At 42.5% G+C, this 24,416-nt stretch overlaps 1 protein-coding gene across 1 annotated transcript in view; it reads left to right on the plus strand.

Annotated features, from left to right (window-relative positions):
- The window catches only part of RSPO3 (R-spondin 3), a 100,608-nt gene that overhangs the window by 59,019 nt on the left and 17,173 nt on the right, over positions 1-24,416 (plus strand). The gene's annotated exons all lie outside the window — the stretch shown is intronic.

Raw genomic sequence — 24,416 nt, forward strand, 5'->3', positions numbered from 1 at the left:
GCAGGGACTGAGTATGATAGAGGATATGATAAGGAATTATTTCCTCATTTATATATGTACAAAAATATGGAGTCACTAGCTATGAGAAATAGATAACTGACTTCTATCTGTATAATTATTCTGGATATCCAATATGGTCATTTCGTGAAACTATGAATTTTCAAGAAAATACCACTTTTTATATACATTAAGGATTTCTTAAAAACATTACCTTACCTCCAGACAAATGCTATTGCCCTAGCACAAGGGCATAGTACGATGGTTCGCAAAGAAAGGAATGCCTGTTCCAGACTAGTTAGTTCTTGCCCTAGCAAAGACGCTGACAAATTGCACAAAGTGTTCCACAACAGATTATACAATGCGCAGCATCACAGATCACCACAACTCTGTGTAGTTCTGCAAACTCCTTAAGTGAACCCAACCTCTCTTGTGCTAGCACAATGTGAGACTGAATGTCAGCCAACGGTCAATGTTTAGTCTTGCTTGGCTGTTTTATATTAATGAAACTTGAACAGCAGTCTTCATTTTATTTGGGGAAACTAAACATCTGATATGGAAATGTAATGTAAACATTCTGACCTCTGTGATTCCAATATGTAACATACCTATTCCATATCCCTATAGATATTTTACTTGTTTCTCTCCCTTCTCTAACTCAATGTACTAAGCCCTATGGTCATTGTACGCATAGAGGGGGGGGGGTTAGAGATGGATGAATTCTTCACACAGGGGTATAGCTATAATTGAGCGCATGGGTTCAAAGACCCTGGGCCCCCAAGCTCATGAGGGCCCCCCCAGCTCTACCCCTCCCTATTATCTTCATTCTCTCCCTCATTCAAGGGGCCCGCCGGGGAGAGGGGTAAACACAGGCCTCCTCCCCTAGCTACGCCCCTGTCTTCACAGCTTGACTTGGACTAGCCTGGAAATGATTTGATTCCCACTCCCCACCCCCGGGAAATAGGATCATTTGCGAAGCTAAACTGAGGCAGCTCAGCCTTGGAAACTAATCTCTCCCCAACAATTCCCTGCCCTTTAAACACCAGTCTCAGCATAGTGGGAGAAGCATCAGCAATAACAGTATTGCAAAATTAGGAGAGAAGCTTTGGTTTCTCCCCTCTTCTGCATCACCATGGCATTCTTCAGACCAGCAGACCAGCAGAAAAGCTGTGGTGGCACTGCACCACAGGGATTGGGAAAGTTATTTCCATCCTTACCCTTTCATCACTATGAAGCACTGCTTTGCAGCATGCTGAACAAAGGTGCTTCAATCCTTGGAATCTGAAATCTTCCTAAGGGTTGTTGCAATCGGTAAGCCCTTAGCAAGACCCCAAATACTAAGAGCCATTGAAGCATTGGGAACCATACCCAATGCTGGATCTATACCCTGAAAAAAAGAGAATGAGGCTATTCCCACGATCGACAGACAGCGGGCTAAGAGAGCTAGCCCACCTAGAAAAACCTACCCTTAAACGAGGTTAATGGAGCGAACACTCTGTTAACCTCATTTCTTTGCTTGTGTGTTGCTGTGGCGCATGGCAACACACGAGTAGACTCCTGACCAGGAGGCTGCAGCCAGCCTCCCGGGCTCGGGGGTCTCTCCAGGATGTGACACACACACACGGGGCATCCTGGGACTTCTGGGGGCCATGCAGCCCCCAATCCCGGCAGTCCCCACCGGCTCTGTGATGGAGCCAGCAGTTGTGTGGGCAGCCGATCAGACTGCCCCAGGGCTGCCCTTTGATCGTCTGTGGGGGAGAGCAGGCTAAGCCCGCTCTCCCCACAGAGCCGACAGAAGCTCTTCCCATGGATCATGAGAAGATCTTCAGTATATTGATCATATGTGCAGAACTGAAGGGTTTTCAAGTTTATGTGCTTAGGCCACTTCGCAGAAATTGCAATAAATGAATGAAGGTGGACTCATAGATAAGATTTCAATTATCCTTCCCGCTCGTACTTTTCTACCCTATTTAATTTCAACATGAAAAATATCCAGTTCTTCTCTAAAACATTAGCTATCAGCTGGGTACTTCAGTTCCAGCCATAACTAAGCAACTTAACCATCTGTCTTCTTCACTCATGGGAACCATCAAGATTATTACTGGTTTTAACAGCAAGTCATACCATGTGATATTCTTGATTATTTTTACTTTTTGTTCCCAGAATATTCTAGTTTGAAATTGTATGTGTACCATAGACATACATCTTCTGCTTTTTCTTCAAGAATAGCAAGCAGTTGTATTCACATACCCATCTGTCTCTTCTGCTTCTCCCTATGATGTAGCATACTATAGTGCAACATCCCTCTTGTTGCTGAGCAAAGGAGCAGAAACTGGCACGAGCTGTTCTGTTTTAAATGCTTGTGGTGCTTCTTCTCACCTTATTGAGAGATGGGCATAATCAGGATAATTCCATACCCAACAATCTTAGATCATAAGACAAGCAAGGCTTGTTGTCCTGCTAGGCATTCTAGCCTTTTAGTACTTAATTACTGCTTAATTGTTGCCCTCTCCATTACTCTACTCTTCAACCTAGCATGACCCCAGTTCTTTGCCTGGAGTCCAAGGGCTGTTCTGGCATGTTCGTATTCTTATTCTGATCACCTTCTGTATGGGCATGGCCCAGAACTCAGCTTCACTAGACTGGCACTGGCAGAATCAGCCAAGTCCCCACAATCCCCAGACATAATTGGCAGCTGGGACACTGTATTGTAGGCGACGACGACACAATAAGGTCTTTCACATGATCATCGGGGAGTGGTTTGTGGTGCAGGTGGGGGTAAAGAGGTTCCTACCCTGATCCTGACAGATTAGCAGAGCCTCTGTTTGGCTCTACAAACCCAGCACACACTGTTTTGGCCTGTTTCAGTTGCCTTGCTTGTAAAGAGGAATCTGGTAAAGATTACCCATTGTCACAGTGGCAGCTGTGGTGGTGGCTTCCTGGCAGTGCTGGTGGCAGCTCTGCTATGGCAGCAGCAGGCCCTCTAGGCCTTGTTGGCACTCCCCCCTGCACCGTGGGCTGGCAGGCGGTCAGGTTCTGGCCTCCATACATGCACAAAGGACATTTGCGTGACCTCTGTGCATGCATAGAGGCAAGAACCAGGCTGCCTGCTGGCCCATGGTGCAGTGGAGGAGTGCTGGCATGGCTGAGAGGGGTGGCTGCCATGGAGCCACTGCTGCCACCACATCCACTGCCATGACAGCGGGTAAGGTGTCCTCTTGCCTGCCCCCCTGAACCCCTTTTTAGATAAGAAATCCCCCATTGCTTGTAAAAGGGAATCCTTACTGGATTCCCCTTTACAAACAAAGCACTCAAACCAGGTCAGACTGGGTCAAACTGGTTCAACAGCATGAACTGAACTGCCACTGGTTCAAACGAACCAGACAATGAGGTTCAGTTCAAATGTAGTTCAAATTTGAACTGAACCACCTGTGCCAGTTCCATGCACACCCCACTATAAAAATATGATCGAGCAATCAATCAAAATAAATAAATAAAATACTACTACTAGTAGTAATATCCCAGCCCTGCTATCAAGGAGGGTATTACATATACTAATACCTCCTTGGTATGTCATGGCCCTCTTGGTTAGGCATGTTTAACTTTGCTCTTAATTTCACAGAGACTTCCTTGAGTAAATTTCATCATGATATCAGTCAATGTGTGTTACTTCATGGTAGTAATAACTTTAAAAGCTACTAAAATCTATCACATGTGGGGAGAAATAAGACTGTCTTACCTCCTAGCCTCTGGTTCTTGCAAATTGCAGCTGGAATCTCCATTTTAGAATCAGGGAGCTGGGTCCTCTGGATCAAGGGAGGTATCCCATAATGCACTGTGCTCCCAGTAGAGATGCAGCCCTCACTAGTTCTCCTCTGACTGATCCCTTTAGCCGCAGAATTATCTGACAAACATGGCCACCAGCTGCTGGGAACTGTTGAAAATCGTGATTTCAACACATCATTGGCAGATCAAAGTAGGGCAGCTTCTGTTTTTGTCCTGCCTCAGTAAAATCAATGTAAAGAAGTTGAGATCCCCACATTTGAACGGGCTAGGTAGGCAGGTATCCCATGGGTTCTCATGGGCAGAATAAGCTGGGTTTACTACCTCCTGTCTCCTGGTTCTTGACTTGGTTGTGTGAAAGATCTTAATAACTAACCCTTTTTGAGACTGGTGAGAACTGCAAAAACTTATGGACAAGACGATCAGAAGACTACATGTCCTGCCAAGAGTCATTGCAACAACTCCCACCATTTACAGTAGTCTCAAAGGTGTTCTGTAGCTTTTAGGCTATGTGGTAGTTGGATCTCGGGTATCCCTAGGTTTTGCTAGGCCTGGGGAAAAGGAAGGCTGGTATCAGCAAAGCTTTCTGCTGTGCAATGCATGGAATTGGTGGGCTTTAAGTTTAGATACTTTCCTATTTTTCTGGTGTCTTTTTTACTTAGGCCACAGTAGTTTTCATTCTTTTTTCATTGCTGATTTTTTTTTAACTTTTAATGAATGTCCCATCACATATGGCAAATTAGTTTGATATCCAAGATGTTAAAGGGCTCCCAGTAGCTCAACATATTAATATATATTTTCCAGAAGAATGCGTGATATACTGAGAAAATAGAAGTCGCTGTTTAAAGACTCTGCAAACTTTCCACCAATTTTTCACTTACATATTTCAATAAATGTACTTTAGCAATCTTCATGTCTCTTTTGCGGTTACCATCTGCAAACAGTCTTGGTTTTTACTGGCTTGAAAGCAAATTTCAAAGTTGTTTGAACTGAATATTTGCGGGAAATGAACTTTAAGTGTTCACATATTTTCTGATACAACTTGTCACCTGAATGCGCAAATAAACTCTATTGTGGGATCACAATTGATAGCATATATTTGGCTCCAAATCACCATTATTTTAGAAAACATATAATAAAGCTGCAAAAATAGAATCCACTGAAACATGAATTGTACCCATTTCACTTCATGTTACTACTATATGAGCCAGAAATTCAAGATAGTTCCAAAAGGATTCTGAAAGCAGCCATTAGTCCAGGAGTAAAACTCCCGGTAATTGAACTGTGTGCAGGGCTGTGTGCCTGTATATGTAGAACATCTGTTCCAGATGCACAACTCACATTTGATCCCACTATTCATGAAATCAAGGCTGTTTTAGTACTTCTGTTGTTTATCAGAGTCATTTATTTCTCATTATTTTTACATTCAATTTCAAATATTCCTTTCTATTTAAAAAAATATAAAGTAGCTTAAAATAATAGAAACAAAGTGGCTTAAAGTAACAGAAACACACATATGCACACATAGCGGCTGACATCCTATGAGCTGATGCTCTATAAAATACACCAGCGCTATGGACAGGGTCACTCACCTGCTACCAGAACTTATGGGGGGTGGGGCAATGTTGACAACCTCCCATTCTCCTAGAAACTTTTGGTGTCACCTGAAAATACACCCCTGAGGATCATTCAGCCCTCAGGGACATATTTCCAGGTGGCACAGAGCAGTTCTGGGGAAAGGGAATATTGTTGAACTTACACACACACCCCTCAGGGGACATATATTCAGGTGAAACAGAGGGCTTCTTGGGGAAAGGGGAAATTGTTAAACTTCCACACACACACATACCATGAGTGCTGGTGCTGCATTAGCTTGGACTTATTTGCAGCGTCTGCAAATCTAACAGAGCACCAGCACTACATTAGGATGTTGACCACCAATTCTTGTTCTGAATACGGAGCTGGGCTTGAAGACCTTCAACATCTAAAATTCATTGCAACTCTAAAATTCTGTTATTCTATATCAAAATTATTTATTTAATTTATTTATTTTATTTATTATTACATTCATATCCCGCTCTTCCTCCAAGGAGCTCAGAGCAGTGTACATGCTTATTTTTATCCTCACAACAACCCTGTGAGGTGGGTTAGGCTATGCTATTATAAATAGCATAGCAGACTTAAAATAGCAAAACACATTAAAAGTACTTTAAAAGTACTCAGAATGTAGATGTGTATCTTCACCTTCCCTTTAGGTAGTATGGGAATCAATCAATCATCTTTTTTACAGTCCAAGACCAGCATAGGGGTATCCATTTGATTCTTACATCATCCATGAGAGGTAGTTTAAGTTAACAATAGCTATTTGCCCTAAGCCATTCATTAAGCTTCAGGCTGGGTAGAAATTTCTTCTTGATGCAAGTCCAATGTTCCACCTTCTACTACAATTACACACTGATCTTTCAGACACATAGATTGTTGCAGAATACCTCTGTACATGGGCAAAAAAGAGGAACTAGTGAAAATTAGAGAGTGGATGTGAATGTCCTCCTGCCTCATTTTATACATACATACATACATACATACATACATACATACAGTAGGTATCTCTGGATCAAGTCCCACTGTGGTTCATATCCAGTTATTGAAAGAGGGTTTATATTAGACAAATACTTTCAACCTTTCTTCTTTGGAAATCCATTTCATATTATTTCTTGTTTACACAGTCAGACAGGTGTTATTGACTGGTTTGTTTTATCCAGACATCAAGTCCTTCCCAAGGACCTGGGGTGGCTGAATTTTATTAACAATATTCTTGTTATTATTATAGATATCGTCGCAGAATATAGGCTGTTCCCAGTAAAGTTGCTTTTTGTAATTGGCTGATGGTGATTTCTGTGGCCCCTATGGTGTTGAGGTGCTCTTCAAGTTGTTTTGGAATTGCACCTAGGGTGCCAATTACCACTGGGATTACTTTGGTCTTTTTCTGCCATAGCCTTTCAATTTCAATTTGTAGATCTTTGTATTTTGTTATTTTTTCTATTTCTTTTTCTTCTATTCTGCCATATTCTTCCATATTATTATTATTATTATTATTATTATTATTATTATTATTAATAATAATAATAATAATTTGATTTCTATACCGCCCTTCCAAAAATGGCTCAGGGTGGTTTATACAGAGAAATAACAAATAAATAAGATTGATCCCTGTCCCCAAAGAGCTCACAATCTAAAAAGAAACATAAGATAGACACCAGCAACAGTCACTGGAGGTACTGTGCTGGGGGTGGATAGGACCAGTTACTCTCCCACTGCTAAATAAAGATAATCACCATGTTAAAAGGTACCTTTGCCAAGTTAGCAGGGTTTTAGACAAGCATATCAACTTGTCTGTCAAGAAACTATTGCAAATGCTTCTCAGTCATGTTTTAGGGTACACACTAAGGTCATGCATTGCACAGGCTGGGTCTCTTCTGGGTCTCACCATTGCCCTGTGTGAACTGAGTTTGGCCACACTCGCCCAACACTCTGCTGTGGCTCTGGTGGAAGATCAGTCAAAACTGCTTTCAAGGAAGCTTCTCTGCCATTACTGACCTTCACATTAAAAAAAAAAAAACCCAGAACAGTTTCCCAAGAACTGTGGGGCAACTCTGAATATAGTTGGAAACCATTGAGGCTGTTCACATGAGCAGCCCTACCCAGGTAGAGCTGCTCATGAAAAGTGCTGGGGCCAAGGTCGATTCCATCACTGCCTCTCCAGGTAGCTCGGGATTTTTACCCAGCCTTTTATCTGGATAAAAGGGCATGAGCAAACCTTTTAAACCAGGTCCAGGGTCATGTGTATGCTCAAGCAGCCCAAGCAGACACAGAGCCAGGCACCCAGTGCTCCTGGCTTGAGGGGAAATCCCTCAGTATACCACACTCCTTGAGGCTATTCTGACGATCAGGCGAAATCGGGCTAGGAGAGCCTAGCCTGATTTCGTCTGACAGTGTGAGCCACCGGGCTCGCAGGTGAGCCTGGTGGCTTCCAGGTAGTTAACCTGCTTAACTACCCCTCCCCTTAAACCAGGTTTGCAGAGCGAGCGCAGCGCAAACCCGTTTTTCAAAATTGTGAGTAGCCGTGGCACTGCTCCGCACCGCGGCTATTCATTAGTAGACCCCCAGCCGGGAGGCTTAAAAGCAGCCTCCCTCTCCAGTATGCCTTGCACACTCGCGCAAGGCATACCGGAGCTTCCAGGGGCCGTGCGGCCCCCGATCCTCCCAGCCCCCGCCGGCTCCATCCCAGAGCCAGCAGTCGTGTGGGTGGCCAATCCGGCCTCCCAGGTCTCCCGCCCTGCTCATCTGCGGGGCGCTCTCCCCACTTATCCTCACAAAGCGGGTCCCACTGATTGTGAGACCCGGCTCCTGGTGTGGTGCCTGTAGGTATCCCTAAATGCACCACACAAGGGGAGTGGTGTATTGAGGGATTTCCCCTCAAGCCAAGAGCGCTAGGTGCCTGGCTCTGGAGGCCGGGCTTCATTTTCCCAGCCTCCAGCGCCCCGCAATGCTCAGAGTAGCATGGATTGTGTGGGTGCGTAAGCTGGGCACTGCACAGGCAATGACTGATCATCTGTGGAGAAGGTAGATTCGACCCTGTCTCTCCACCTCCCGTCCTTCCTGCCCCAGTAACAGTTGTGTGAACGACTTTATTATCTAAGTGATCTGATGAAGCAAGGTAGATATATCCATTGGAATCCATACAAAATTTTCATTTGGTTTTTGAAGAGGAAGATCAAAATTCTGGACACATATAATAGCTTTATTTATTTTTTCAGAGCAGGCCATCCATCCCTAATTAGTTTGTGTCCATGTAGTGCATCCAACATATTTGTAGACCGGATTTGATAAATATGCAGTTGATTCTTGTGTATACAGAGGCAGTCGAGTCGGACGTCCTGTTGGGCTTTCAGTAGATTTCCTAAAACACTGCTTAACTAAAATTCCCAAAGCCATTCATCAGTGTTAGGGTAGCTGTGGTTTTAGCTGAAGACAATGTAACACAATACCACCAGGCTTAAACTATTAAGTGATTAAATTCCTCTTATTTAAACACCCACTAACACACCATGCAGATGCAGACATCAGTGAAATACAATGGGTTGCAAAGAAAAGTAGGCTGCTCATTTAGTGTTTCTGGGGGAAGGCATTTTTGTGTGGTTCATCTCTACTCAAATCTATCTATCTATCTATCTATCTATCTATTTATTTATTTATTTATTTATCTGTCACATTTATGTACTACCCTTTCTAAAATCTTAGGGCTGTTTACAATCCAAATGACAACAACCTATAAATCATATAAATAGATTAAAATTACCATAAATAAAACTTTAAAATATCATACACTAAAAACCTGATAAAACAAGTGTGTTTTCAAAAGTTGTTGAAAAACAAACAGAGATGGGGATATTCTGAATTTATTTGTGGGGGGTGGTGTTCCAGAGACTCAGGGCAACCCTAGAGGAAGCCCAGTTTTGGGTCACCACCAAAGAAGCCAGTGGCAACTACAACCAAGACCTCCCCTGATGATCTTAATAGGTGGCAGGGTTCATGCAGAAGAAGGCGCTCTCTTAAATACCCTGGGGACAAGCCATACAGGCTTTATAGGTAATAACCAGCACTTTGTATTTTGCCTGGAAACTAATTGGCAACTAGTGTAGTTTTTTAAAAATAGGAGTAATGTGGTCTCTGTGGGTGGCCTCGCAGATCAACCTGGCTGCTGCATTCTGCACCAGTTGTAGTTTCCAATTTATGGACAAAGGCACTCCAACATAGAGCACATTGCAATAGTCAAGCCTGGATGTTACCAGCATATGCACTACTGTTTTGAGGTTGTTTGTCTCAAGAAATGGCCTTAGCTGGCATATCAGCCAAAGCTGATAAAAAGCACTCATGGCCACTGCCTCAACCTGAGATATCAGGAGAGGTTTGGGTCCAGAAGTACTCCCACGCTGCGTACCTGATCTTTCAGGAGGAGTGTAGCCCCATCCAGAACAGGCTTCCTAAGTTCCAGCCTCCCACAGTGAGTACCTCCATCTTGTTTGGATTCAACTTCAGTTTGTTCTCTCTCATCCAGCCCATTACCAATTCCAAACAAGTGTTTAGAGAGGTTAAGCCTTCTCCTGACAAAGTTGATATGAAGAAATAGATCTGTGTGTTATCAGCACATTGATAGCACCCTGAACCAAATTTCCTAATGATCCCTCCCAGCAGTTTCATGTAGATGTTAAAAAGCATTGGAGTTAGAATGGAGCCCTGTGGGACTCTATACAATAGTTCTCACTTTGAAGAGCAACAATCTCCAAGCAACACCATCTGGAATCTCCCCGAGAGGTAGGAGCAGAACCACTGCAAAGCAGTGTCTTCCACACCTTCAGGCAGTCCAGAAAGATACCATGGTTGATTATACTGAAAGCCGCTGAGAGATCCAAGAGAATCAACATGGTCACACTCCCCCTGTCAATTCCTAATTGGAGATCATCTAGCTACCTGCTTCTTCCAAGACTGACGAGTTGAGAAGCCACCATCCTCTCAATCATCTTGATCAATCATGGAAGATTGGAGACAGGCCTATAATTGCCCAGCTCTGAGGGATCCAATGCAGGTTTCTTCAAAAGTGGTCTAACAATTGCCTTTATGAGTGTAGATTTAATGAATATTCAATGGAACTACACCAAAGAGAACTAGCAGAAACAGCACAATAGGGTCCATCAAAGTAAGCAAAGGCTGACATCCTAAACTAATTCACCTTGGAGTAAGCTCCACTGCTCACAGTTGGACTTACTTCTGAGTAAATATGGATAGGCTCAGGATGCACATAAAAGAGGTGGGGAAATGGTTGCATTCAGTCTTTGAAATATATTACAGTCTGACATACATTCCCCAAACACTGTTAAGCCAGAAAGGTTTGATAATTATCCAAGTCTATGCAGTCTCGTTGACTTTGGATTCCGTCAAAGTATTTTGGTGCCTACCCGTCTTTGACCAAAAGTTATATTGGACATCTGAGATGAACACAGAATTAATGAAGTCAGTGGGAGCTTCAGAAACTTTCTCAAATGTCCATGAACCTTTCCACTAGCTGGTTTTTAAGCATTCAATCTGGATTTTTGCTACAGTATTATTCTTGCAGCTGCATGATTTCTCTACCAAGATAATTATGTAATTCCTTCATGCAGGTTTGATATCTCTTGTAGAGGGCATTATCTGCCTTAACTCTTTCAGAGGGTATTTTTGGCTATTAATATTCAGAACACATAGCTTTCTTATTAGTGTAATCAAATAAAATAAGTGAGACTCTTTAGTTGTTTGATTTCCTAATCGGGGATTTAGATATGCACACTGGGAGTGCCTAGCTAGACATGTTGTTGAAGCATGCCCTAGTTAACCTCAGGAAAGTTCAAGAAGCATACCCACATTGGGAGTAAAACACTTGCAGACCCTTAGGCCCTTTGCAAGTCAGTTCTAATGCTGTACTGAAAACCTGATAACTAAAGGATAGGCCAACACCATCCTAGCTCATACCATATACATAGATTCATAACTGCTTGGAAACTCATACTCATCAACAGTTTTTTATCGAACTGCAGGAATATTTCTGGCATAGTGCTGCAGGGACAAATGTGCATGCAACACAAAATGAAGGCATAGCTAATACTTCAGAGGACATAAATAACATTTCCTCATACCTTTTGCTATGCAAACAGCAGAAACAAATACAAAGTTGTGCAATTAGTAAAAACAAAAACAAAAAACCCACCAACCACCACATGTACAGGTAGAGGATGGAGGAGTATCTGGCTTGGCAGTAGTACATGTGAAAATAATCTCAGGATTACATTTGGTCACAAACTGAATGTGAGCCAACAGTGTGATGCAGTTGCAAAAATGACAAATGTGATCATAGTATGCATTAATAGAACTGTAGCTTCTAAATAACAAAGAATATTAGCTTCACTTTATTCCACACTGGTCAGATCTCACTTGGATTACTGTGTCCAGTGGGCAATGCAGTTTTAAAAGGATGTAGACAAAGAGGAAGGAAGTGAAGATGGTCAGGAATCTGGAAAACAAGCCTTATGAGGAAAGGCTGAAGGAACTGGATATGTTTAGGTGGCCAAGAATCTGGAAAACAAGACTGGTGAAAAGGTTTAAGGAACTGGGCATGTTTAGCTTGGAAAAAAGGCTAATGGGAGACAGGATAGCACTCTTCAAATACCTGCCACATAAAAGAGGGCAAATATGTGTTATCTTCTGCTCCAGGGCTAGAAGGGTAGATTTGGGTTGAACAGTTGAAGAAACTTCAAAATGTTTGAAAGAATATTTTTTTAATGTTACTTTACAACTGTAACTGTAAAAGCAGTTTGACAGTGGGCCAAGTTCCCTGTGAGAGAATTCCCTCTCTCTTGCTGGTGCTCTTCAGAAAGAAGCTGGTCAGCCACCTGTTGAGGATGTGGTAGCTCTGGGTTTCCTACATTGAGCAGGGGAGTGGACTAGATGGCCTTCAAGGGTCTTTCCAATTCTATTATTTTGTGTATGTGTTGTAGACTGCACCTGCCAGTCCACTTTGTTCCATTGCTTCAAGTAGCTCTTGCCCACAGGCATAGTCTCCAAGTTCCTTCTGACCATCTACCAGAGAGAATATGTATTCTTACCACATCTTTCTCAGCCCCAGAATATGTGACCAGCTCTCAAAGTCATGACCATTCATGTGTTTACATTCCATTTAATTTCTCTCATCTATGAATATGCACAGCCCCATGAATATGCACAGCAGGACAACTGTCTTCAGCTCAGCACACCATCACCACCATCACTCAAGGCTAGGCTACATATGATGTCAAATACATCCTTGGCCTTTACAATCTTACTTTTTCTTTACTCAATAGCAACTGGGTGGGGGAGGGGCGTAAGAGATAATCTGGACTGGGACATCATGTACACACAGCATGCACATCAGCTGCACATCAGGCACACCTAGTTCACTTGTTCCCCTTTTTGCAGATGAGGGGATTCAGTAGATTCCATCCTCAACAAAATGGCAGAAGAAAATGGCTGCGTACAGGTGGACCTCATTATCCACAGGGTGCCGTTCCCACAGACTGACATGGGCAGCGGATAATGAGTCAGATAAGGAGTCATTGAGTCTATGGGAATGCAGGGGTTAGGTTCCCAGACTTTAAAAAACAAAACAAAACACCCCCAAATCACCCAAAATCACAAAAATGGGCCAAAATAAAGTGCCCAAAATAAAGTGCCCGTGCTCTGCAGGTCCGCAGGCATCCAGCAATGCCCCACAAATGTCCTCCGAAAGACCCAAATAGTCCCCAAAAGTCACAGATCCCCCCCTTTTTTGCTGAAATGAGCCACAAAATGGCTCCTCTGGACAAAATGGCAGCCAGAAATGACCTCAGCCGTCATGTCTGGCCTTCTAGGAACCACAGATATGTGGGTAACCTTTTTGTATCCACTGATAAGGAGATTAGGTGACTATTTGACACCCTTGGATAAGCGAAACCACGAACAGCAGTTCTGCATATAATGAAATTTGTCTGTATAAGCAAATATGACACAATTCTGTTCAATATATTCAACAGTGCATGCCATGGAACTTAAAGATTACCAATTTAATTAAGCATTATAATTCCAATACATTAATAAGATTCTCATCTGGTATATTATTAATGTTAATAACATATGTAGGGTTATTATAATACAGATTACTCAAAATACTTTTAGTAATACTGATAACTACTCACAGGTATCAATATCATGTGTTAATATACTTTTCTGTAGGCCAACATTTTCAGTTTGGTGGGAGGTGGATGAAATAGAGAGAAGGACACACTGCCTTCAATCCTTGAGAAACTGAGAAGGTATATAGTCAAGGCTGGGTTATGACCTACAGAGGCCCTAAGATTAAAAGGCCCTGCAGCATTATCTCTCAAAACAAAACGGACAATGAAAATAGAAATAATAAAGCTTTATTTTACTTTGCAAAGATGCAACAAATAACTAATAATCTGACAAAAACAGTTATCCTGCAATAAGCTTATTTGCATTAGAAATTCCTTTAAATGATAGTACATTATGTAAAATTTGAAATTTAGTCAATATTTTTGTATTCTGAAGCCCCTCATAATGTAAGGCCCTAAGCTGTAGCTTACAGCGTGTGACTAAATCCAGTACTGTACAGTGCAGCAAAGCAAGGGGCAAAGAATGAATGCAGTACAGAACTATGAGACCTCTTACAAATCCCCACCAGGGCGATGGTGGGATTATAAACTGATAAGCATGTTGGCAACATTCAGTTTTCCAACATATGTAGGCTGAGAGGCATAAAATTTGCTCTCAGTCTATTTTCTTTCCTCTGCACTTCAAAAACACATTGCCTTTGGGAACTTGGATCTCTGAGCCTCTTGCAGATGAGGCATATCCACTAGCATGATGACACCAGTGTGGTTACGGTTAATGCCCTTTCTTTGTGGTTATTCCCCAGGCTGCTGAGGCTTCAAAATTTACATGCAGCTAATTACCGTATCTCAGCAGTGCTGACATTTTGCATACACTGCTGGGTCACCATAACTTCGATTCTATGAGTGCTAGCTACTACTGTAATTGTAATCTTATAAAGAGTTTGGCTGTTTATTTTTGATGTTTATTTTTCCTGCAAGGAATTCCCCCCGCCCCCTCTTCTTGCAATGATTTTAGCAAATGTAGCATATTTCTGCTTCAGTTTAAGCACTGTAGAGAAAACTCAGTTGCTGCCTCCCAGTATGATCTTTTTGTAGCATTTGACTTCAGCAAGGTGTGCAATGATGATTCACACCACCAAAATAGTTGAGAGGAAGGATAAGAGGCAATCCTCACCACCCTTATATAGCTCTTCCTGGATACTGTGAACATATAAAGTTGCCTGTCACTAAATTGGATCTAACCTAATACTGGCTAACATATCCATTAAATGCAGCACTGGTGCTGAGAGAGGGCATAGTAGGCTTCAGAGGGAAGGAGAGACTAGTGAAAAATCACTCCTCCCCCACAGTGGCATTCATACCCCTGGACTTTGGGGACAAAGTCCAGGGCCTCTACACCCCAAATCCCCAGATGGTGTGGTCGCTGCTGGCCTGCATTGTGCTGGGTGGCCAAGTATGATTGTGACCTGTGCCAGGTGCTTTAGAGACAGAGGGGGGAGTGGGGAAAGAAATATATGGGATGGGAATATGTTAAGTTGTGTGTTGAAATGTTTCTGCTACTGCATATTTGCATAAATTTACCCCACATATAAAATACTGCGTCTGTGTCTGTCTGTGTGTCTGTGTGTAGGGGTATGATGCTTAACTTGCAGTGGGAGGGGGCCTCCAGAGTAGGCAGGAGGAACCAAAGGCCTTTAGGTCCAGGCTCCAAAATTACCTAAGAGCACCTCTGCTCCCCCACAGCACTAGTGCGGCATTAGTCTGGATGTCAGCCACTGTCTGCTCTGACTGGCAGTGATTGTCTAAGACCTCAGGCACAGGTCTTTTTCTAACCTTTCAGTTCTAGAAGGTTTCAATTCCAGATGCTATGGATTTGAGTCGGGACTTTCTTCACTCAAAGTATCTACCACTAAGCCCCTTCCCCAGCTAGGACGTCATATCAAATGAAAGAGGTGCCTGATAAATTTGCATTCTAGCCTCTTGGTGGGAGAGAGATTGCAGCATATTGGAAAGCAGAGAATCCTTGGGATTCAGTGCTACACAAATGGTGGATTAGAATACATGGTGTAATGCAAGAGGGCTTTTTTTTTTTTTTTTTTTTTTGGCGTTGGTTGGTGATGAGCCACCAGGCTGCTGGAAGTGAATGCTGGTAGGAAGAGGAGCTAAAGATAATAGCCTGATTCGGATATAATGGAAAACCAAAGTTTCTCACTATGAGAACAAGCCTCACAGAACAACAGGTTTGTTTGCTGCCCCTCCCCTCCCACCATCAAGAAAAGGAGAGTGAAATTTTCCACGTTTTGCTTTGAACACAGTTTTGTTTTATGTATGAACCCTTGGGAACTATTATTTATTCAAAACATTATGAGGCTCTCAACACCAGTAGTGTGGAGAGCCAAGGAAGGTTTGGCGGGGAAAGTGGGTTTGGTCCGCCCTCCCCGCACACGAGCCCTCTCCCTCCCTGGGTGACTGGATTGGCCACCCACATGATTACCAGCTCCATCATGGAGCCAGTAGGGGCGGTGGGGATCGGGGGCCTCCTGGCCCCCACAACTCCCAGGATGCCCCACGTGAGTGCACAGGACATTCTGGGGAGATCCCCGATGCTGGTAGGCTTGTTGTTACCTCCTGGTCGGGGGTCTTCTTGTGAACAACCACGGCAGCTCACAATCAGGAAAACGGAGTTAGCGGAGTCGGAGTGCTTGCTCTGCTAGCCGCATTTTAGAGAAGGGTGAATTAAGTGGGCTAGCCAGCAGGCTTGTCCATGAGCCTAGTGGTTCTCACGACTGCTGGAAAGCGGGCTGGGCTCTCTTAGACTGCTTTCCAGGGGTTGTGAGAATAGCCTCTATTAGTAACAAACCAAGATGTGACACCACCTTTTGATCCTGGTTTGTTCTACCTAATCCCAAATTTGCACATAACACAGAACTGTAGCTTAGTTCAAGCTGAAAGTGGAGCTTTCACTGTTCTTCTCTAATGTGTAAAAGAGAGGGGGAAGGTAGTCCACAATTCTGAGAACCACCCCTGTCGCAAGAAACCATTGTTTCCCATAAGGTATGAACCAGATCAATGCCTCTCCTTTCCTGGCATTCTTCTTACCACTGTTCCATGTCATATTTCTGCATCAAATTCCAATATGCACATGGTCAAAAGACAATGCTGACATTTGCCCAGGGCTTCAGAGCATTGCTTGGCTGCTCATTGTGTTCACCTCCTCCAGTTTTTCTTTTTGCTTCTTCCCTCTTCAGACAGGCTGAGATGTAACTGAGGGGTCACTTGGCAGACTTTATCTCCGCTGAAGCTTGTGCTAAAAATGTGCTGGATGTAATGCAAGTAAACAACTTTATTAACCAGATTATAAATCAATTTGAAACTTTAAAACGTATGTTGAACAATGTTGAACAATCTGTCGCTCTACAGCTAAATGAAGCAGTTAATTATTTTTACATTAACAACTGACTACACTATGTCTACCTTTTCCAAATTGCTGAACAAAGCAAATGAAACAATTTTTTTCCTTTTACTGACCTTTTGGTATTCTGAGTGCTGGTTCTGACATGCTAAGTGATACCCTTTATTGAGGGTTGGTAGCTTGTTAAGCATTACAGGTTGCACAGGCAAAATAACATAAGCTGGAGGCCTGTAATCTATTTAGATATTTTAATTATTGCATGGCATAACTATGACATTAAAATATATTATATTCATCTTTCATTACACTTCTATACCACCTCAAACAGCTGTCTCTAGGCAAGCCCATTTTCAAGATAAATGGAAAATTAACGGTCAAATTATAATGGTGATGAAAGAAATCCCAAGGAGATTTCTTATGAAACGAAAAGATTATAAAGATATGACTGATATTTTAAAACAAAACAAAATCCCCTTTAGATGGGAGTTCCCTCAAGGGGTTGCTTTTACTTTTAAAGATAAGAAACATAGACTAACCGGAGACCTAAAAGTAAAACAATTTCTTCGTAGGTATAGGAATGATCTTCAGATCTCAAACGACGTCCAAAAGACATCAGGCGCTAAATAAGGGAGGAATTAGCAATATAAACAAATAGTCAGTATGGAATTAAAACTCTTTTTAAAAATGTAAATGGCTTAAACATAAAAATAAAATGCTAAAAAATATTTCATGGTTTGAGAAAAAGAAAACTGGATTTGATTTGCCTACAGGAAGTGCATATAAGAATGGAGAGATAGAAAGTATTTACAAAATAAAGCACTAGGTTAGCAATTTGATATCCTAGATATTAAGGGGGGAAAGGGGCATGGTCTCTTATACAAAAGACCTTTTAGAGCCAAAATTGTTATATAAAGATGATTATGGAAGAGTATTGGTGGTAGAAATAAAGGTTGGAGATCCAAAGTACATAGTACTGGGCATATATGCCCCCAATGAGGCAAAAGCAGAATTCTATAGAAAATTGGAAAAGCAACTATCAGAGATAGATAGGCAACAGATTATATTAATGGGAGACTTCAATGGAATTGTCTCAACATAGGCTGATAGAGATACAACAGATTTGAGGGAAAGTGATGGGAAATCACCAAGAGTTTTCTTTCAATATGGCTGAGCACTTTGGTTTACATGGCATATGGAGAATCAAATCTTAGATGCGAGGGAGTATACTTTCTTTTTAGATAGATATAAAACGCATATGAGAATAGATCTTTTGGGCCAATGCAGATGTGTTGATAACAATTAACAGATATCGTTATATGAACTACTGGGGAGAGAATGTTTAACCTATAGGCAAGATCCTGGTTATTGTTAACAACACTTGTTCCAAGGATGAGATGGAAGTCCCTACTGTGTGTGTTTGTGAGTGTTTGTACTATTTGTGTTTGTCTCTTGATGTTGTGAAAATTGAATAAAAAGTATATGCAAAAAACAAAAAGCAAAATCAGCTGTCTCTAGGTAGTTTAAATCATCTAGATGATTTTAAATAATAATAATGTTTAAAAAAACAAAAACAGAGCAGTTATATATAACCAAAAGCTTGGGTAAAAAGATGCATTTTTAAGGTCCTCTTAAATGCCAGAAGAGAAATCAGACCCTTAAACTTGGCAGGGAGGGAGTTCCAGAGTTCAGGAGCAGCCACTGAGATGCCCAGACAAGCTAAGGGCAGCTATAAACAGACCTCTCCATAATATCGTAAAGAGCAACGAGGTCTATACAGAAGAAGGTGCTCTCTTAAGAACCCGAGGCCTAAACCATTTAGGACTTTATGAGGTCTTTGACACAACCGAAAACTGTGTCCTACCCATGTTTAGGAACTGTGTGTGTTCCCAATTTGTGGTTGTGTGGGTGCAAACAACTAGGTAGGAGGAAGGAGAAGTGATTGTGTGGAATCAAGATAGAAGGAAAAGGCTTTTCCTCCTACCTTGATTCCACATAATCACTTCCTCCTACCAAGTTGTTTGAACCCACACAACTGAAAATTGGGAGCACACACAGCTCCCAAACCTGGGTAGGACATAGTTTTCAGTTGTGTGAATGACCTCTATAGATGATAACTAGGGATGTTCACAAAACTGGTTTGCCTGGTTTGGTTCGAATTTGAACCGGGTTCGAACCAGGAGGGGTTGGTTTGGTTTTGGTTGTGCTTGAACCCACCCCCCTGGTTCGGTTCCAATTCAAACCAGTTTGAATTGGCTTGAACCTCCAAAAGTGGGTGGGGTGGTAGCTGGCACCCATGGGTACCTACCAACCAACCCCCCAAAGCAATCGTATGATTTTTTAAATGAATTTTTGAATTTTTATTTTTATTTTTTTCTCATAAGATATAATGGGACTCGAACCAGCCCACTATTCCCTATTGTGGAGCACCCATTGGTGCCAACAACCAACCAAACCCCGAAGCAATCTAACACTCCTACGATTTTTAATGAGATTTTCAATGACAAACCATGAATCCACTCTCATTTTCTACCAGAGAATCTACACTCAGAAGAACTCCTCAGCAACTACAAAACCCAGTACCCCACGGGTTAGCAACCCATGGGGGTGCTTGGCACCCTCCGTGTACTACACCACCACTCCCTCTGGGCCACCCCAGCACCCACCAAGTGCAGTTATGGGGCTGCTGAAACCTCCGTGCTTCTCTATGGAGAGAAACCTTAAAGACGCGTAAACTTCAAAAATCACTTAAAAATCAACCCTTTGCCCAATTCCTTTCAAATAATTCTGGTAGCTTCCTTGCCGCCCTTGGGAACTACCACCCACCACACTCCACTCCAGGCCACCCCTTTCCCCCCAACGTGAAGCTATACATTTGCTGGAATCCTCATTATTCCCTATGAGGAATTAAAAAACACTTTAAAAATTCACCAATAATCAGAGGAGTGTCCGATTGTCTTGGGGTTTTGTGGGCGGTAGGCACCCCGGGTGCCCACCACCCAATCCACTTTGTGCCCCTAGATGCTCCACAATAGGGGATAATGGGCTGGTTTGAGTCCCATTATACCCTAAAAGAAAATAATTAAAAATATTTCAAATATTCATAAAAAATCATAGAAGTGTCCGATTGCTTTGGGGGTTGGGTGGTAGGTACTTGCTACCACCGCACCCACTTTTGGAGGTTTGAAGCTGTTTGAACCAGTTCAAACTGGTTTGAATCGAACCCCCCCCCAATTTGGTTCGAATTCAAACCTGCAGCTCAAACCTGATGGCTGGTTTGGTTCGAATTTGAACCATCAAACAGGACCATTTCAAATCTGAACTGGTTCAAATTTGAACCGGTTTGCACATCCCTAATGATAACCAGCAGTTTGTATTTTGCCTAGAAATTTATTAGAAGCCAGTGTGACATAATTGGTGGGCATGTTACATTTTTTCTAATGCAATGTTATTCTAGTACAAGCATAATAGATGGAAATATGACATTCGGGGAATTTGAGAACTAGTCCTATGAGGAAATATTTGTGTGAAGTGGTTCTCATGTGGCTTAGTTCACTTTGGTATCTCAGTGCCATTCAAACAATGTAAAAACTGAGCCTCAAAAACAAAAACAAAAATCTGCATGAATCATACATCCAGCCACTAGTGAAGAAAAACTATGAGAGGATAACACAAGGCAATTTTCCACAGTTTTATAGATTAATCATTTTTTTATAACCTATAAAGCCCTAAACAGTTTGGGCCCTGGGTATTTAAGGGAACGCCTCTTTCGGCATGAACCCCACCGCCCACTGAGATCTGCTGGAGAGGTCCGTCTGCAGCTGCCACCAGCTTGTCTGGTGGCCACTCAGGGAGGGGCTTTCTCCGCTGCCGCCCCGAGGCTTTGGAATGCGCTCCCTAGTGAAATAAGAGCCTCCCCATCTCTGACAGCTTTTAAAAAGTCTTTAAAAACACATTTCTTCAACCAGGCTTTTAATTAATGTTGTTTTAATGGTTTTAATGCTGTTTTAAAATATTATTTTAAATTTTTAAAATTGTTATAATGTGTGTGTCGTCCCCACCCCACCCCCCCGCTTTTTGTCTTAACGAATGTTTTACTTTGTGTTTTTCCTGTTGTAAACCACCCAGAGACGTAAGTTTTGGGCGGTATAAAAATGTTTTAATAAATAGATAGATAGATAGATAGATAGATAGATAGATAAAAATTTTACCCTTACATTTGTCCAACTTCCACTTTTCAGGATATTTGTTATATATTAAGGTCATCACACAACCCACGTACCTGGCAGTGGGGAGGGTGGGGAGGGAGGCACACTCCTTCCTGCCTCCCCGCACATGATCGGTGCCAATCTGAAGGTGGTGCCATGGTGAGCAGCAAAGCTGCAAGCTGGAGGAGGAAGTCATCCAGCATGCCACAATGCACCACACCAAAAGCATGCTACATTGGGGGATTACTCCACTGCTGGGCGCTCTTGTGGCCTGGTTTTGTGCACACTCAGGCTCCAGGTAGCCCGAGCATGCACACGGCTGTGGAATGGGGTGGAAGGAATGTGGCCCTTCTTCATCAGTGAAAGTAGAAAACTTGGGCTGCTTGGTGGGGCAGCACTGGGATTGGGTCTGATCCTGGCGCTCCACACGAGAAACCCTACCTAAGTAGAGCTGTGCAAGTTGGGCGGGGTGTGCTCGTGTGAACAGTGGCACTCTTATCTCTGAAGCCAAAGTCCAGGGCCTCCACACTCCCTGGGGTACCCCAAATCCTCTTTAGTCTGTCTTGAGTGGTGTGGTTGCTGATGATCCAGACTGTGCTGGGCGGCTGAGTGTGATTGTGACCTGTGCTGCATGCTTTAGAGACAGAGGGGGGAGCAGAGAAAGAAATGTGTGGGATGGGAATATGTTAAAGGCCTTTGGTGGTGGGCTCCAAAGGCCTTTATGTGATTATGCTTAACTTTTGGGGCGGTGTGTGTGTGTGTGTGTGTGTGTGTGTGTGTGTGTGTGTGTGCGTGCGCCAAAGGCCTTTAGGTCCAGGCTCCAAAATTACCTAGGTGCACCTCTGCATGTGAACAGCCTCATTATCTCACAGAAGTTGGTGAAGGAATTAGATTTTACAAGAAACATTCATCTAACGTCTTTCAGTAACCATCATATTGACTGGTTTAAGATATTGTAGACACTCACAATCCAGGGTCTGAAAGTAAAATGAGGCAGAATATAATGTGTCAGTTTATTTATTATCTGGGTAAAAACTTATTTTTGCTTAGTGAAAGTATGGTAGTGATTTGATCTGTAGATTAGACTATGTTCAAAGATAATATATTGTCCTATTTTATTTTAATGTTATTTATTTTTAAGAGCTTTTTTCTGAATTATTATGTATATGAATGTTTTTACAGTTGCCCTGAATTAAGTTTCCATACCCCACACACATTGGGCTTACTCCAATAAACTGTTTTTCTGGCAGCTGTGGAAGGTTCCCCTTCTTCCATTTCCTCACTCAGCTTTTGGTGCTGCTTGAGGATAGCAGGATTTGGTAGCCTCAAACAGATGCTGAGACGGGAGCACCTCAGAAGGGCCCATCTCTCCCCAGAGCCCCAGAGCTCCAGCTGGTCTTGTGGTAGCAAGCATGACTGTTCCTCTTAGCTAAGCAGGGTCTGCCCTATTTGCATATGGATGGGAGACTTGATGTGTGAGCACTGTAAGCTATTCCCCTCAGGGGATGGAGCTGCTCTGGGAAGAGCAGAAGGTTCCAAATTCCCTCCCTGGCATCTCCAAGATAGAGCTGAGAGAGATTGCTGCCTGCAAATTTGGAGATGCCACTGCCAATCTGGGTAGACAGGTAATACTGAGCTAGATGGACCAAAGGTCTGACTCAGTATATGGCAGCTTCCTATGTTCCTATGTACTCATCAATGGCATCATTGCTTGTTCATCCATCAAGAGAGAAGTGGCAACCACCACTACTTGCTCGTCTTCCCCTTTTCTGGAATAGGTGGTGGAGCAGATGCTACTCCTCCTCCTCCTCCTCACTGCTGCTTGTCCCCTTGTTTTCCCAACAGCTTGCTGTCTGGGAGAACAAACAGGCAATAGCAATGATGAGGAAGAGGAACTGTGGCAGTGCCACAACAAAAGGGTGGCCCACCAAGAGTGACTTTTCAAAGGACCCCTCTAAAACCTAGAGGGTACTGGCTGCCCTCCATATTTTCAGCAGCAACTGTACAACTATGGCAGTGTGTGAGGCCACAGGATGTGATATGAGGGCAAAGGAGCATCCAAAATGGACTCTTGCTCAATTCCTTAAGACCACAGCGGTTTCTTTCTGCACTGAGTGCTGCTGGATATTATGCTGTCAAGCATGTCCTTATGCCCTAAGGCTGCACTCAGCAACACTTCCTCTCTTGTGTGGGTGCTGTAAAAGACAGGGCAGCTGTTTGGTTTTATTAAAGACTCCATCAAGGCTGAAGATATATATTCTGCAGCAGACCTTCTGCATCTTTGACAGGCACTGGGAATCTGGAAAAGTACAGAAAGGCTGCAGAATACTAAAGGAAATCGTGAATTATTTCTATTATGGGGAATCTTACAATACTAATTTGAAGTAAGGATGGAAAAAGATATGTTTCTGATATAGGTATTTTTAAATCATTGACTAAAAACCATAATAGCATATCAACTGTGAGATATGTATCATCTATTTTATAATAAATAAGTAAAGAAAGAAAATTCCATTAAAAACCACCCCATGAATGCTGATTATGCCAAATGACTTGGACTGAAGCCAGATTGGTGTAGCATAAACCAGACTATGTGCATTTTAGTCCATTGTGGGGCCTGGGTAAAAACAAACTCTCTCTCTCTCTCTCTCTCTCTCTCTCTCTCTATATATATATATATATATCTTCACACATGTCATGAACAACCAGTCTGCTCATAGCCTTCATACACCCAACTCTTTTTACCAAGCGTCTTTGCCAGGACTGTTCCAAACAAACACTGTGTCCTGTGGCAGTAAGATAAATAATAAGCTGTCCAGTTTTGCTCAGCTCTGCATGTGGCTATTAACTTGGAGAATGCTGACACATAGTGGAAAGGAAGAGAACTGTACAGATTGGGTAGAGATATGCTGGCACAACCCGTTCTTGGATCCTCTAGTTAGTATTTCAGTCTTAAATGCTGTAAATGGAGTGAGTGGAGGGGCAAGGAGGAGTGGAGAGGAAGAGAAGGAGAAATCATTTATAAGTACCTCTCATAAACATGGCCAAGGTATGCAAAACATTTTGGAAATGTCAGCCATAGAGGAGTGGTCATTTTTAATGTAATTATTGTAAAATTTAGTTTAATTATTTTTCCATGGAATATTTCCATGTATAGCAGTACAGTTACGACACTGTTAGCCACAAAGTGTAGTAGTATTTACTTATTGTGATATTAGCCAGAGGATTTATTGGATGATTTCAAAGTGGAACAGAATCACTGGCATCCCCTCTTCTCAGACA

Source organism: Hemicordylus capensis, chromosome 1 (genome assembly GCF_027244095.1).
Source record: "Hemicordylus capensis ecotype Gifberg chromosome 1, rHemCap1.1.pri, whole genome shotgun sequence".
NCBI lineage: Eukaryota > Metazoa > Chordata > Lepidosauria > Squamata > Cordylidae > Hemicordylus > Hemicordylus capensis.